This window comes from Typopeltis vanoorti, chromosome 3, assembly GCF_054136105.1.
Source record: "Typopeltis vanoorti isolate ZY-2024b chromosome 3, IOZ_Tvanoo_1.0, whole genome shotgun sequence".
Lineage (NCBI taxonomy): Eukaryota > Metazoa > Arthropoda > Arachnida > Uropygi > Thelyphonidae > Typopeltis > Typopeltis vanoorti.
The window spans coordinates 122,328,504-122,342,209 of NC_143551.1; the positions used below are offsets into that span (position 1 = coordinate 122,328,504).

Consider the following 13,706-nt stretch of genomic DNA (forward strand, 5'->3'; position numbering starts at 1 on the left):
GCTCCACATTGGGCATTTTGCATTTAGGTCACCAAGTATAATGGTTGTATCAGTTGGAGATTCGCTTGGCTTTTCAATGATGTCTGTATCAATATTTGTATCATCAAGGTGGTAGACTTTTGTGATTGAAATAGAATGGTTTGGTAGGTGTATTTCAACAGCTTGTGCTTCCCTCAAACTGTTATTATTTAAATATTGATTTAGAGTCATTTCTTTGAATTTGATTTCTGGGGTCTTCAAAAGGATAGCAAGCCCGCCACCTGCTCTTTTCTCTCTATCCTTCCTAAGAACTGTGTATCCTTTGATGCTGAAGTTCACATTTCTGTTCAGTTTTGTTTCTTGTAGACACACATCATCAATTTTTCTCTGAATACCATTGATATTGAGTTGCAAAATGTTAATATGAGTCCTGGAAGCATATTTTTTTATCATCAGGAACGCGTCGGCTGCCCTGGTAGTATTGGCTGATATCTTTCTATGACTCTCCATTGGAAAATTGGATACCGTTGCCACGTTAGTTACCTTGAAATCGGACCTTAAGAAATTTGGTCAAGAGCTTCAAGGGTCCGGGGGTGTCAGACTTCTCCCCCGGGGGAGAGAAGAGATCGTATTATTATGCTTTTATTAGGAGGCAATGCAGAAGGCAACTTTAAACTCAAGTCTATATTAGTTTATCGTGTGCAAAATCCAAGATCTAACATTATTGAAGAAATCAACACAATTGGAAAAGAACTTGGATTTAATGAAGATGTGAAAAACTTGCTAGATGTGCATTCAGAACATTTAAGTGAGAATGATACTGTAATTTTGTTTCTAAATTTACACTAACTGACAGATGAATTATAATTATTCCTATTGTTTATTGTATTCACTTAACGTGATTTCGCTTAGCATGCATTAATTGATCGATTAATTAATCGCATTAAGCGAGGTTTTCATGCCATCAGCTAATATATAGGGAACTAAATAAAAACAAACAAACAAACATGTTTTATATAATAGTACACCTGTAGAGAGAGAGAGACAATATTAATTATCACAACAGTTTCAGTATAGAACTGGATAGACCACTGTATATGCATCTTCCCTGTACAAAGTATTTGTCACCTTGTTATAGTACATAAATTAGTAAAATATGATCTCCCTATCCATGCTGATAACCACAGAGAATACCGATGTTATCAACTTATTTGTATATCCTACTTCTCACCATCTCTCTAGTATCTCCACCAAAACTTCAGATATACAGATTGGCTTATAATTTGTAGATACAGTCTTATCACCACCCTCATGCAGTAGAACAATTTTACTTTCTTTCCACTCCCTTGGAACCTGAACTGTTGTAGGACATATTAAAAAGTCATGCCAATGCTATTGCCAATTCCCTTAAGCCATGTGGTGATATATTATCAAATCCTATCACCTTATTGGTAAAGATTATTTCCTCAAATACCTCCTGCTCACTCACAATTAAGTCATCCTCTGCTTATGTCCTCTACACTTAAGTACCTCATGATTCCACCCTGATGAGGATGAAATATCCTTATAAATTGATTACTGAATACCTTAACAATGTCTTCTGCAGAAGTTACCATTTTCATCCATTAACATCACCTTACCATAATCATCCCTCCTTCTACTTGCCACATATCTAAAAAGCTCTCTAGGGTTTTTCTCTGTCCGATTTGCAAATTTCTGCTCATACTCTACCTTTTTCCTTACTGAGTCACTCTCCTGGCTTGTTCTTTATACTCTACATGTAATTGATTATTACCACTATTCTTGTACTGTCTCCAAAGGCTGCCTTCAAGATTTCATGCATAAGCCCCTCAATTCATGCATTCTACACCTACCTTATTCAGTCTTTTGACCTTCAGAATACATTCACATATTGATGCTGTTATGTATTTCTTTGTCAGTTTTCAAGAAGCACTTATTTCTTTATTGCTCTACTCCTCATTCCATGCTATAGCTTCAAGCAGTCTCCTAAACTGTTGTCATAATCACCAGCCTTGTAATTTCACATATATCTTTTCCTCACAGAAGCCTGCATATGGCTAGCCACAACCCATGTGATCACGCTCACCAACTGGAGGAAAGTGCAAAAACCTAACTCCCAATTACATCCTCTGATGAAATGATCATTTCTAAAATTCTCGATCCTCTCCTTTACATGTGCCTGGGATAGTTGTCTCTCAAGACTTAAGAAATTCATTTTCCTTATATCCTAAATGATATCTCTTCATTCCCATCTATACCACCATAATTAAAATTGCCCATAATAATTATCCTTCCTTCCTTTGTTCACTAACCCAAGTTGTTTATACATTTCTTCATTGTCCCACTCCACATGCCCTAGCCTACAGCAACATCCAACTAGATATGTCTTCCTATCAACCTCCACCTCACTACCTCATAACCATTGTCACTATTGCCCTCTTTCATGTCTACCTTATGTGGACATAATTCCCCTGCTATCATCAGTAGCACTCCCACTATCTTCTTTTCCTTTCTATACTCATGAAAAATACTGTAGCCTTCCATTTCTATTCCCATTAGGATAGCATCTTCATTCAACCATGTTTCACTTATTCCAATGATTTTGGGACAAATAAACTCAGTGAAACCATTTCACCTCTTTTATTTCTGATATTTCTGGCATTTGTAAACAAATGCACAGTAGTTCATTTTTAGGTCTATAACTAGTCCTATCCAAGCCACTTGTGGTTGTGATTTCCCCACCACAAATGCCCTTACCCAATCACCTTTATCACTGCTTACCACATATATCCGCTCAGTCTCAACTTCCCCGCCCACATCACAATATACTCCATCTCCATACAAACATTCACCATTGCTTTCAACATCCACTCTCCTACGCTACGTCTCCCTGTCCACCCGGGATTATTGATTATGTTATCTGTGGAAGATATGCTAAGCTTTATTCCGAGTGCCTTGGCTGCCATGCAATCAGTGTTTCACCACTGTTTACGGAAAAGTGGAAACCAACTAGATGTTTCAGGAATTACAGTTGTAAAAGCTTTTGTAATACACTGTCACACAACTTGCAGCATCACTAATGAGAGATAAACTGATTGTCGCAGAATCAAATTCTACAAAGACTGAGAATACGAACCAATCAGCTTGCTGGATTTTCCATTGTGATATCAATGATGTAGCGAATGGTTGCCCATGCAAAAAAAAATGGATATTATTATTAAGAGAGACCTCCAGGGAGTCAGGGACTCATTGAGTGAGGCCACATACTACACGCACCAGCTATTATACTTATTCTTGAATTTATTCACACTGCTTGCACTCACAACATTGAATGGCAACACATTCCAATAACACCACTCTATGAGAGAAAAATCTGGCCCTCATCCCCCTTCTTAGCAGCATTCATTCTCAGCTTCCAAGGATGCCCTCTTGCCATTTCTGCACCCTCCATAAATTGAACAATTCCATCAATTGAAATCCTGTATAATCCTTTCAGAAGTTTGTAAGTCTCAATTATATCATCCCTCTTTCTCTTATTTGCTAGTGTCTGCAGCCTACAAATTCTCAATCTGTCTTCATAATCGGTATTCCACAATCTTGGTATCATTTTTAACACTCTCCTTTGCACTCTTTCCAATATATCAGAATCATAACAGAAACCAGACCTGTGCACAATAGTCCAAGTGAGGTCTTATCAAGACCTTGTAAAGAGGTAAAATGACATCCTTATCATTACATGTGGACATTCGTTTCAGCATTGCAATTATCTTTTGAGTTGTATTTGCAATCTTTGCTACACGGCCCTGAACTTCAACTTCCTATCTACTAACACTCCAAATTCCTTAGCCTCATCAGTTTCTTCTATCATAATCCCACCTACATAATACGATATTGGATATCTAATCATGCTGAAGTGAATGACTTTACATTTACTGACATTGAACTAACAACCATTTTCCCAAGCCCACAATTCCAGCCAATTTAAATCATTCTGCAAGTACTGCATAGCAGCAGCATTCCCGATTACCCTATCTATCTTTGCATCATCAGCAAATAGCTGTATGTCACTTGTCAAATCCTTCCTAATATCATTAATGTAAAGATTGAATAAAAGTGGACAAAGCACTGATCCTTGTGGTACACCATTGGTTACCTTAAATCTTGCAGACTCACAACCCCTGTATACCACTTTTTGATATGTCAGTCAGCCATCCTCTTATTTATGCTAATATTCTATAATCCAAACCCATATTCTCCAATTTATGCAATAGTCCACCATGCTGTAGTCTGTCAAAAGCCTTAGCAAAATCCAAAAGTATCATGGTGTATCCATTCCCCTTCTCTAGTTCAATGGTGACATTGTTAAAGAATGCGAGCAAGTTGCTAAAACATGACCTTCCCGTAGTAAACCATGTTGCTCATTGCAAAGTAGAGATTCACTGTCAACTCATTTCTGAATGTGAGCCCTAACCAATTTTTCCAAAATCTTCACCATCAGTCCTAAGATACTAATTGGTCAATAGTTGGATATATTGGTCTTTGCACCCACCTTTGTGCAATGGAATTATCATACATTCTTTGCATTCCTGTGGAATCTTCCCTGTTCTAACACCCATGTTAAACAGCCTGGTCAAAGGAATATCCAGTTCAGCTGAACACTCTTTTAGCACATGTACTAATATCCCATTAGTCCCTATTCATCATCACGAACCATGGGCTCACTGCCTGTTGATGTCCGATGCCTGCTTCACTATCTTCTTCCTTTCTTTGTCCAGTGCACAGTGTCGCAATTTTTGTACACCCATTCTACACAAGTCTTTTATATCATCTATCCATTCTCCGTATGGTCTACCTCATCTGTTTAAACCATCCAAAACACCAAACATAAATGTCTTTATCTTCCGGTCCTCACTCATTCTACAGATGTGTCCAAATAATTGCAGCTTCCGTTTTATAATCTAGTTTTGGTTGTATCTTCTGATAGAGCTCTTCATTGGTGATTTCCTGTACCCATCCTATTCTTAGAATCTTCCTGTAACAAGTTCTTTCAAATGCCAAAATTATTTTTCTTGATTCCTTATTTATTACCCACGTTTCAGATTCCTACAGTACACTGCTGAAGATGCATGTTTCCAGTACTCTTAGTTTTGTTTTCAGGCTGATCATGTCACTTTTCAGATGTTATCCATGGTCTTCAGATTTGTTTTTCCCTTTGCAATCCTGATCTTTATTTCTTTTTTACAGTCCAAGTCATATGTCAGTTTACTTCCCAAATATGTGAATTGTTCTACATTTTCTATATCAGTTCCATCCACTTGTATCTTTTGTTTTATGTTCTCACCAAATACCATTGTCTTTGTTTTTTCCAAGTTCATAACAAGTCCAAATCTCTTCCCTTCCTCATTTAACAGTTTCAGTGTTTATTGTAGTTCTCTTTCATCTTCTTCAATAATAACAATGTCATCTGCAAATCTCAGATTGTTAATTCTCATTCCGTCTACAGATATTCCTTTGGCATCTTCCTTCAGTTTGTCCATTGCTCTTTCTAAACGTGCGATGAAAATGCTTGGTGATATTGGGTCTCCCTGTCTAGTACCTCTGCTTGTTTTAAACCATTTCCCCAAATCATCACCTATTCTAACTGCTGCAACTGCATACTGATAAACATCTTTTAATATAGCTATTAGTTTTTTTTTTTATCAATTCCATAGGATTCCAGAATTGCTAATGTTACTTTCTGGTCAATACTGTCAAATGCTTTCTGAAAATCAACAAAGCAAGTATATATGTTTTTATTTTTTCTCCTAGCTTTCTCTGCTATTAACCTTATTATCAGAATCTGTTGAATTGTTGTTCTATACTTCCTAAATCCTGCTTGCTGAATTCTTATTCAGTTTGCACAAGAGCTCTAATATCTCATCCTCATACACCTGAGTTTCTTTACCCAGTGAAGAGGTAGCAGTGAGCTCAATGTTGCATTGATAGCTTTTTATCAAATTGGGCACTCATTAGTTGAACAACCTCTTCTAAATCTGTAACCCTCATGGCATTTGCATTTAGATGAGTTATTCTTTCATATTCATTCTTTCTTTTACTTGCAGCATATCAATAGACCTCTTGTGGGTTGTCATTAGCTAGCAGGGCCAGACTGATTTCCGTACAACATTCATGACTATTCTAGCCTGCTGCTTATAATTTTCATAATAGATATCATCCTTATGCAGACAGTATTCCTTCCACATCATTCTTTTCTTACAAATCTCTTGCTTAATAAGATTACACATCCATTTGACTCCTGCCCTATTTATTCTTTGAACTCTTGTGACACATTCTGATATCGCATCATTTAAGTATTGTTTAAATGCTTCCCATGCAATGTCAATACTCTTCTCATCCGGCAACTGATCCCATTCCACTGAACTCAGTATACTCCTCATTGGTCATAATTTCCTGCTTTGTAATTCAACATGTAATCTTTTCTGGATGGAACATTCATAAACTTAGTCACTTCCCAAGTGAGTACCGCATGATCACTTGTCACCAACCAGAGGCAGAATAGTTATGTCTTCAACTGAAATGCTTTCTGAAACCATAATCAAATATAACACTCTTTGATCTCGAGTTCCTTCTGTCCAGGCACTACCTCACAGAGTGTTCTGTCCATTTAAAGTAAAGGGGATGGTAATTGCAACCCGATATCATCAAAGTCATGATGAGAGATATCTGCAGAAGGAGGCAAGTAAATGCAGCATACTATTATAAGAGATCTGAATCTGCATGACAACTGCTTCTACATTTCTATTAAGTGGGACTTGTGTTTAAACAATTGCCCAGAAGGTATAGTTGCCCACTGATGGCAACTCCATACCATATCCTGTCCTTATGAGTGATGGCTACATTTCATAATGCAAGATCATTACTGAGCTTCAGTTATGAGGGGGCAGGGTCTAGAAAGATCTGTTAAACACCTAGAACAAAAATGACATCAAAGCAACTAATACAATCACAAGAAAGAACATACTATTAGCATAGTTATGATGATAACTTATGTTCTTATACCTCGTATGCTCTTTCTTGTGGTTATATCAGTTCCTTTAATATCATTTTTGTTCTAGGAAACATTTAGGAAACATGGGGGGGGGGGGAGTCTAGAAATTTTCTAGACTCCCCCCCCATGTTTCCTAAAGGCAAAAGCATATTGGTTTATAATGCTGAAAGAAAGTCTTGATGTCATCATTGTTTTAGTGGAATCCATGACAATTCCATTGTAGGTAGATTTTCATTATCAATTTTGGTGGCATCACCTGGCTTCCAGTATTTTGACATCTTGTTTCAAATGTGCTTGAATTTTTTTTCTTTTTTGGAGAATTGTAGTGAACTACCACCATCTATCATTTCTTGGAAAAATATCCAAGACACTGTCTCGACCCCCTCTAGGACACTAGGTATATTAATTATTTTATCTTCTTGTGGAAAGGGGGGGGGCAGAGATAACCATCTTGCCTATTAATGGATCAGGAGGCACGTCCATGATTTTCTGCAGCACACATTCCATTATTCTTTTAATTGGTCGATTTTCATTGAAGAGAACCATTTTTGGAATATCACTGGGAGTGAGCCCATATCATTATCATTCTCTCTTTGATATGCTCTAAAGAGACAGCAAGCAAATCATACAAGTTCAGGGATGTTGCAATTCTGAACAATGGGACTGGCATACGTGTTAAGGTCCCTACTGACATTTTCTTTACTGCTGCCTTCTCAGTGTTTAGCCACTAGAGGATTTAATCACTACATGTTGCTACTTTTGTGATACACTACCTCTTTGACCACTGATAAGAGAGGCTCTGCTTCGTTTTTATTTTTTGGATCTTTTTTTCTAACCTCCATCTCTTTGGCATGTTTTGCTTGGGAGTACATTGGGTGATCTCCCTCACTATTAGGGCATTTTGCTTTTACAGTGTCTTTGTTCTCATGATCTTTGTTGTTGCATCGAGCACAAATGGCAATTTGAGAATGACAATACTTTTGACATTTAAAGCAGCAGGATGTAGAGCCTAATTGGACAGCTGGGATATCCTGATTTCACATATGCTGATAGTTAGGGTGTGGTGAAAGTAAGGATGATATTCCTGGTGGGGGAACCAGATGACCATCCCTATGTATCAGATATCTCATGGTTGTCAATCCTTTCCTTCAATTTGGAGCAGATCTCTTCATCTAGAAGATCAAGGAGATCCCACTCTGATATTACTCCTTAAGAACAGTTCAAACTTTTGTGGAGTGTGTGTGTGTGTGTGGGGGGGGGGGGTAACTGTGATCGGTATTGTATGAAGTGATCTGTGATCGATGCTGCACGAAGGAAATACTCTGTCAGTGTTATTTCTATAAGAATTCCCCCCCCCCCTTAACAGAGTTTCTTGATTAATTTTGGAAATCCTGCCAACCCTTCTGGATGAAGAAGGATGATATTTCCCGAGTGGATGTTCTTCAGTTGAAGAACATCCGTTCAGGAATATTAAAAAGGTCAGCACATTTATTGCTGTCTGATGTTTTCTTGCTTTTGCTTTCAGTTGAAGTTGCAATGATTTCTGGATATGGTTGGGGCTTATTGAGGGCACCCTGATAAAGAATGGAAAGTTATTCATACTCAAAGTGTTTCTGTTTCAGTGCTGAGGCTCTCCCAACCACTACAGCACTACACATTGATGATGGAAGTGTTTTTCACTGGCTGTGTTACCAATTATATATCTGGCTTAATCCTTTATCCAAGTGTAAGCAAACAAATGCACCTGAAGTATTTTCAGGACTGGAGGCAACTCGTGGTAAAGGTGGTATACATAAAGGTGTAATTGTGGTAAATGATTTTTCTAAATTGTGCTTGTACATCAGCAGTACGAAAAGTTTTGGCTTGAAGATTGAGTTTCATATTGGACTTTTCTCAGTGGATCTGCTGCAAGAATTGCTATATACAATTCTTGCATACAGTGCAGAATAACTCTGAACTGTGAGGATGAAGAGAAAGAGTATTCGAGTGTGATGATGGAATAAATGAAAAAAAAAAAGTGATGCAGTCAAGAGTGGTTAACAAAAAAGCTGCAATAAGTGTAGTCTGAAAGAACTCAGATGGACAAATGAAGAATAAAATGAAGCATTTGAAAAAGTAACTGGAAACTTGAGTGAGTGAATTGAGAGATAAAGAAAGTTCATTTGGAAAAAGAGGAAGGATACCATGAGATCTCTATTCCATTCAGACTACAGCTTTCTGAATTATGCAGTATAGCAATATAAAACTTCTGTATTTCTACATTTAAACATTTATGGTCATTTAACAAGTACTCAAGCCGTCTTTTCTGCAGCTGAGGTTTCTAATGGCATTTACTCTGCTTCCATTAGAAATGCCAGTAAACTGCAAGAATGCAGGTATAATTAATTTCTCTGGTTTGGTTTAGTTTCCTCTACCCATTCCATCATAGTATATGAATGATTACTTTAGTTTTATGCCCCCAGTCTGGCTCAAACTGGTCAGCAATCATGAAATTCACCAGTAGTAATGGCTTCTTTTATTAGACTATCATTAACAAAATTTCCTTTCTCAAAAATATTATTTATTTTTTAACTGGAATGAGAAATTTTGTGGAAACTAGAAGTCAAGATACTCATGTCTGAAATTCACTAGTTTAGACTTTATAGTCAAAAACTAGTGAATAGAGAAAGAAAGGAGACCATAAAAATTAAGAACAGCAATACATTCAGTGGCACAGCAAGAATAATTTTTGATTTACTTCTGTAGCACATACTGATTATTAAACGTATCTGTTATAAAGGATTAAACTAAGAGTATAATTTCTTGGCATCTTTAACTTATATCTGTTATAAAACCTTAATTATTGAAAGAATGATAAATTAAATTACTAAACATGTATTAAAGAAAAGGTGTTTGGCTTCTGTGGAATACATACAGTAGCGAACAAATTAATAAGAACACTCACATTTTAAAGAAAATGTTTTAATTTTGAAAGAAAATTAGTATAAAAATTAAATTCCAAGTTTACCCAATAATTTGTATCTGTCCCTCTGTTCCTAATAAGTTCATTAATTTGCTTAGGCATGGACTCTACCAATGTAGAACACATTTTACTGATTTCTGCATCTCAAAATCATTCTTTTATGATGGATTAACTGGTAATTAATTTATGGAATTAACAATGCATATAAAGTATATTAATTAAAGATAACTTTAATGAATCACTTCTATATTTCGGCAATGTCACATTGCCATCTTCAGGAACATAAAGATATGGTATGTGCACTAAGGAACTAACAAAGCAAATGAGGAAGAAAGTAAGAAACTAATTTTGTTCCTAAAGTCCTAATGGTGCCCTCTTGCGGGCTAATTTGGTAGTCTTGGCAGTTGGGCTGAAGTTCTCATAATGAAAGTCTCCCAAATTTGGGGCAGTTTCATGCACCCAAATTTGTTGAGGTTAGGAACGTTTTTTAGAGCTGCTGAAGATTCTTTGAATAATCTTTCGTATTTAAACTTGCTGCGATGGATTATTTTTGTTTTCTTCCAACGAATTTTATGGTGGGTATCTAAGGCATGGTCTGCCAGCCCAGAGCGGCTGTACTGGTGAAACCGGATGTAGTCTTGGTGTTCTGAAATCCTGATATTTGTTCTTCTGCCTGTTTGGCCAAAGTAGGACAATTTGCAGCTGCAAGGGACCTGGTATACACCAGGTAGGTCTAGGGGAAGTGGTTTGTCTTTGGTAGAGCGGATAAGGGATGCCAACTTTTTATATGGTCTGTAACAGGAAGTAAGGTCATATTTTTTGAGGATATTAGTTATTTTTTCAGAGGTGCCCTGGATGTAGGGGATAGTGATAGACTTGGTGTAGTCTTTATTGTGGAGGGGGGAAGGGGGGTTGTGGTTTACAGGTTTTAGTATTTTTTGGATTTTTTTGGGGTTATAGCCATTGGCTAAGAAAGTGTTGAGGATGTGGTTTAGTTCCATAGTCAGGGCCTTGTCATCTGAGCAGATTAATTTTGCCCTGTTATATAGTGTTTTTATCACCCCATATTGTTGCGAGGGGGGGGGGATTGCTGGTGAATGTATCTGCCAGTGTGGGTGGGTTTTCTGTAAACAGAGAAAACCAAAGATCCATCAAGCTGGCGGGTGATTAAAGTGTCTGGGAAGGGGAGGGTGTTGTTTTCCTCTTTTTCTAAGGTGAACTGGACTCTGGGATGTTGGTTGTTTAAGTGTGTTAGGAAGGAGTGGAGTGTGTCTGAGCCATGTGGCCAAATAGCAAACACATCATCCACATAACGAATCCAAATAGTGGGTTTTTGTGGGGAGGAGTTTAAGGCTTTCTCTTCAAATGTCTCCATAAAGAAATTGGCCAAGGGTGGGGAAAGTGGTGAACCCATGGCTGTCCCCTCTATCTGTTTGTAGAACTTTCCTTGCCAAACGAAACAGCCTGAGTTCATTGTGAACTGAAATAGGGCTGAGATATCGGGAGGAAACTTGGCTCGGATGAGCTCAAGGGTTTCTTTGAGTGGGACATAGTGAATAGGGAGGAGACGTCAAAACTGACCATTATGTCAGTGTGTTGGAGTGTGAGGTTTTCTATACTGGCTTTAAAGTGGGTCGAGTTTTTTATGTGTGATGGTGTATTGCCAGTGTATGCGAGCGTTTTGGCTAAATGTTTGGCTAATTTATATGTGGGGGGAATCAATGCCATCCACTATGGGACGCAATGGCACATTTTGTTTATGTATTTTTGGGAGTCCATATAATCGGAGGGGTCTAGAGTTATAAGGTTTAAGTTTGTTGGTGACTTCCACAGGCCAAGAAGTGACTTTCTTAAGGAGTCTGTGGATAGTTCTAATCTGAGAGCTGGTCGGATTATATTCAATGGGGAGGTAAGTAGTGTGGTCTCATATTAAAGAATTTAGCTTACCTTTGTAGTCTTTTTGATTGAGTACCACAGTGGCGCTTCCCTTATCAGCTTTGGTGATTACTATTTTTTTGTTGTTTTTTAATTCTTGTAGGGCTGTATATTCGTTTTTGGAGGTTTGGCTTTAGTGAGAACACCGACTACATCCAGTCTAACGTTGTTGGCGATATGGTTAGACAGGTTACGAATTCCACGCTCTATTTGGATCATGATTTCTTCAGCAGGTATCCTTTTAGGAGCTAGGGCGAAATTGTGACCACGTGAAAGCGCGGTGAGTGCTTCAGGCTTTAAAACTGCCGACGAGAGGTTGACTACTGTGTTAAGTGGTGGCTGGGGTACAGAAGTAGAAGTCTTTGTCAGGTTTTCGTATTTTTTCACGTGCCGACTACATATTTTTTCGAATTCCTTTCTTGCCGATGTGCATGAGATGTCATGAAGTATAGACCATAGATCAAGGCCGAGTGTGTTAGAAAGCTCTTCCTCTAGCGCCCGTAAGGTTTTGTTTTCGTCAGCAAGGAGAACGCGCGTTGCGGTAATTTGTTCTCTTAACAGGGCGAAGCTAGTGCGGTTATAAATGCGTAGAGCTTTCTCGGAAGTAAAACGGTGCTTCAATTTGACACAGTTGGGGATCACTATGATGGGTTGTATTAAGTTATTTTTTGTATCTCAATTTAATTCTCTAACTATGGTCCCAAAATTTTCTACTGGGTTACAGGAGAGTTACCCGGCCACTGAAGCAACTGGATGTTGTGATTTTTGAGACTCTTTTACTTTACTTTTTTTTTTTGAAGTATGGATGGAGCGAGATCCTGTTGAAAGATTTCTTTGTCTTTCTGGATCTGTGGGACCACTCTTTTCTCCAATATTTTCATGTAATGGTTACCTTTCATCACACTGTCAACAGGTACAAGTGATCCTGAACCATCATGTGTAAAACAACCCTGGAACATCTTTTTAGCTGGGTATTTAGGAGCTTGTTGAAGGCAGGCAGGAGAAGTCTTCTCAGCTGCTGATTTGCAAACACAGGGTACTTGCACTCCTTTGACAAAGAAATGGTTCTCATCTGAGAATATGACCCCTTCCACTTCTCAACAGTACAATCTTTGTAAACTTTTGCCCACTGGAACCTCTTTTGTTGAATAGCCTTCGTTATCAGTTTCTTTATCGGGCTGTGGGCAACCTATCTTCTTCTGACAATCCTCGATGGAACTGTCATGTCAGGAAAATCATCCCACCAGCTGTGAAGTCTGTGTTTAAGTCTTTAGGAAAAGCAAAATAAATCCAAGATTGTCTGTTATAGACTTAAACAGAGACTTCACAGCTGGTGGGATAATTTTCGATCATGAGTAAGTGTAGTTTTCTTTTTTTGCTCACATTTTCCTTTTCTTTAAGGAGAAACAGGTACATGTCTCTCTAAACCTCTTTAAAGTCACATTAACAGTACCCAAAACAACACTACATTCATTGGCAAATTGTCTTTGAGTCATGGAGGTGTGATGAGAAAGAGCACATATTTTGGAATGCTTTCTTGGAGATGTGTCCATTTTATAACTACACAAAATGTATAAAACATTAGGAATGTCAACTTGTTTACACTATTAAAAACACACAACTGCTATTAATAAAAATTGTAGAGACAGTTCAAACATGCGGCACTCGACTAAAATAGTGAGCTAAAACCAAAACCAGAACTGAAATAAAAAACAAAAACTTGATGAAAATTAGGCTTGTTCGGATTAATTTGTTCACTAC

General features: G+C 37.8%; 1 protein-coding gene across 4 annotated transcripts in view; it reads right to left on the minus strand.

Annotated features, from left to right (window-relative positions):
* cdi (serine/threonine kinase) overlaps positions 1–13,706 on the minus strand; it is a 276,437-nt gene that overhangs the window by 75,143 nt on the left and 187,588 nt on the right. The gene's annotated exons all lie outside the window — the stretch shown is intronic.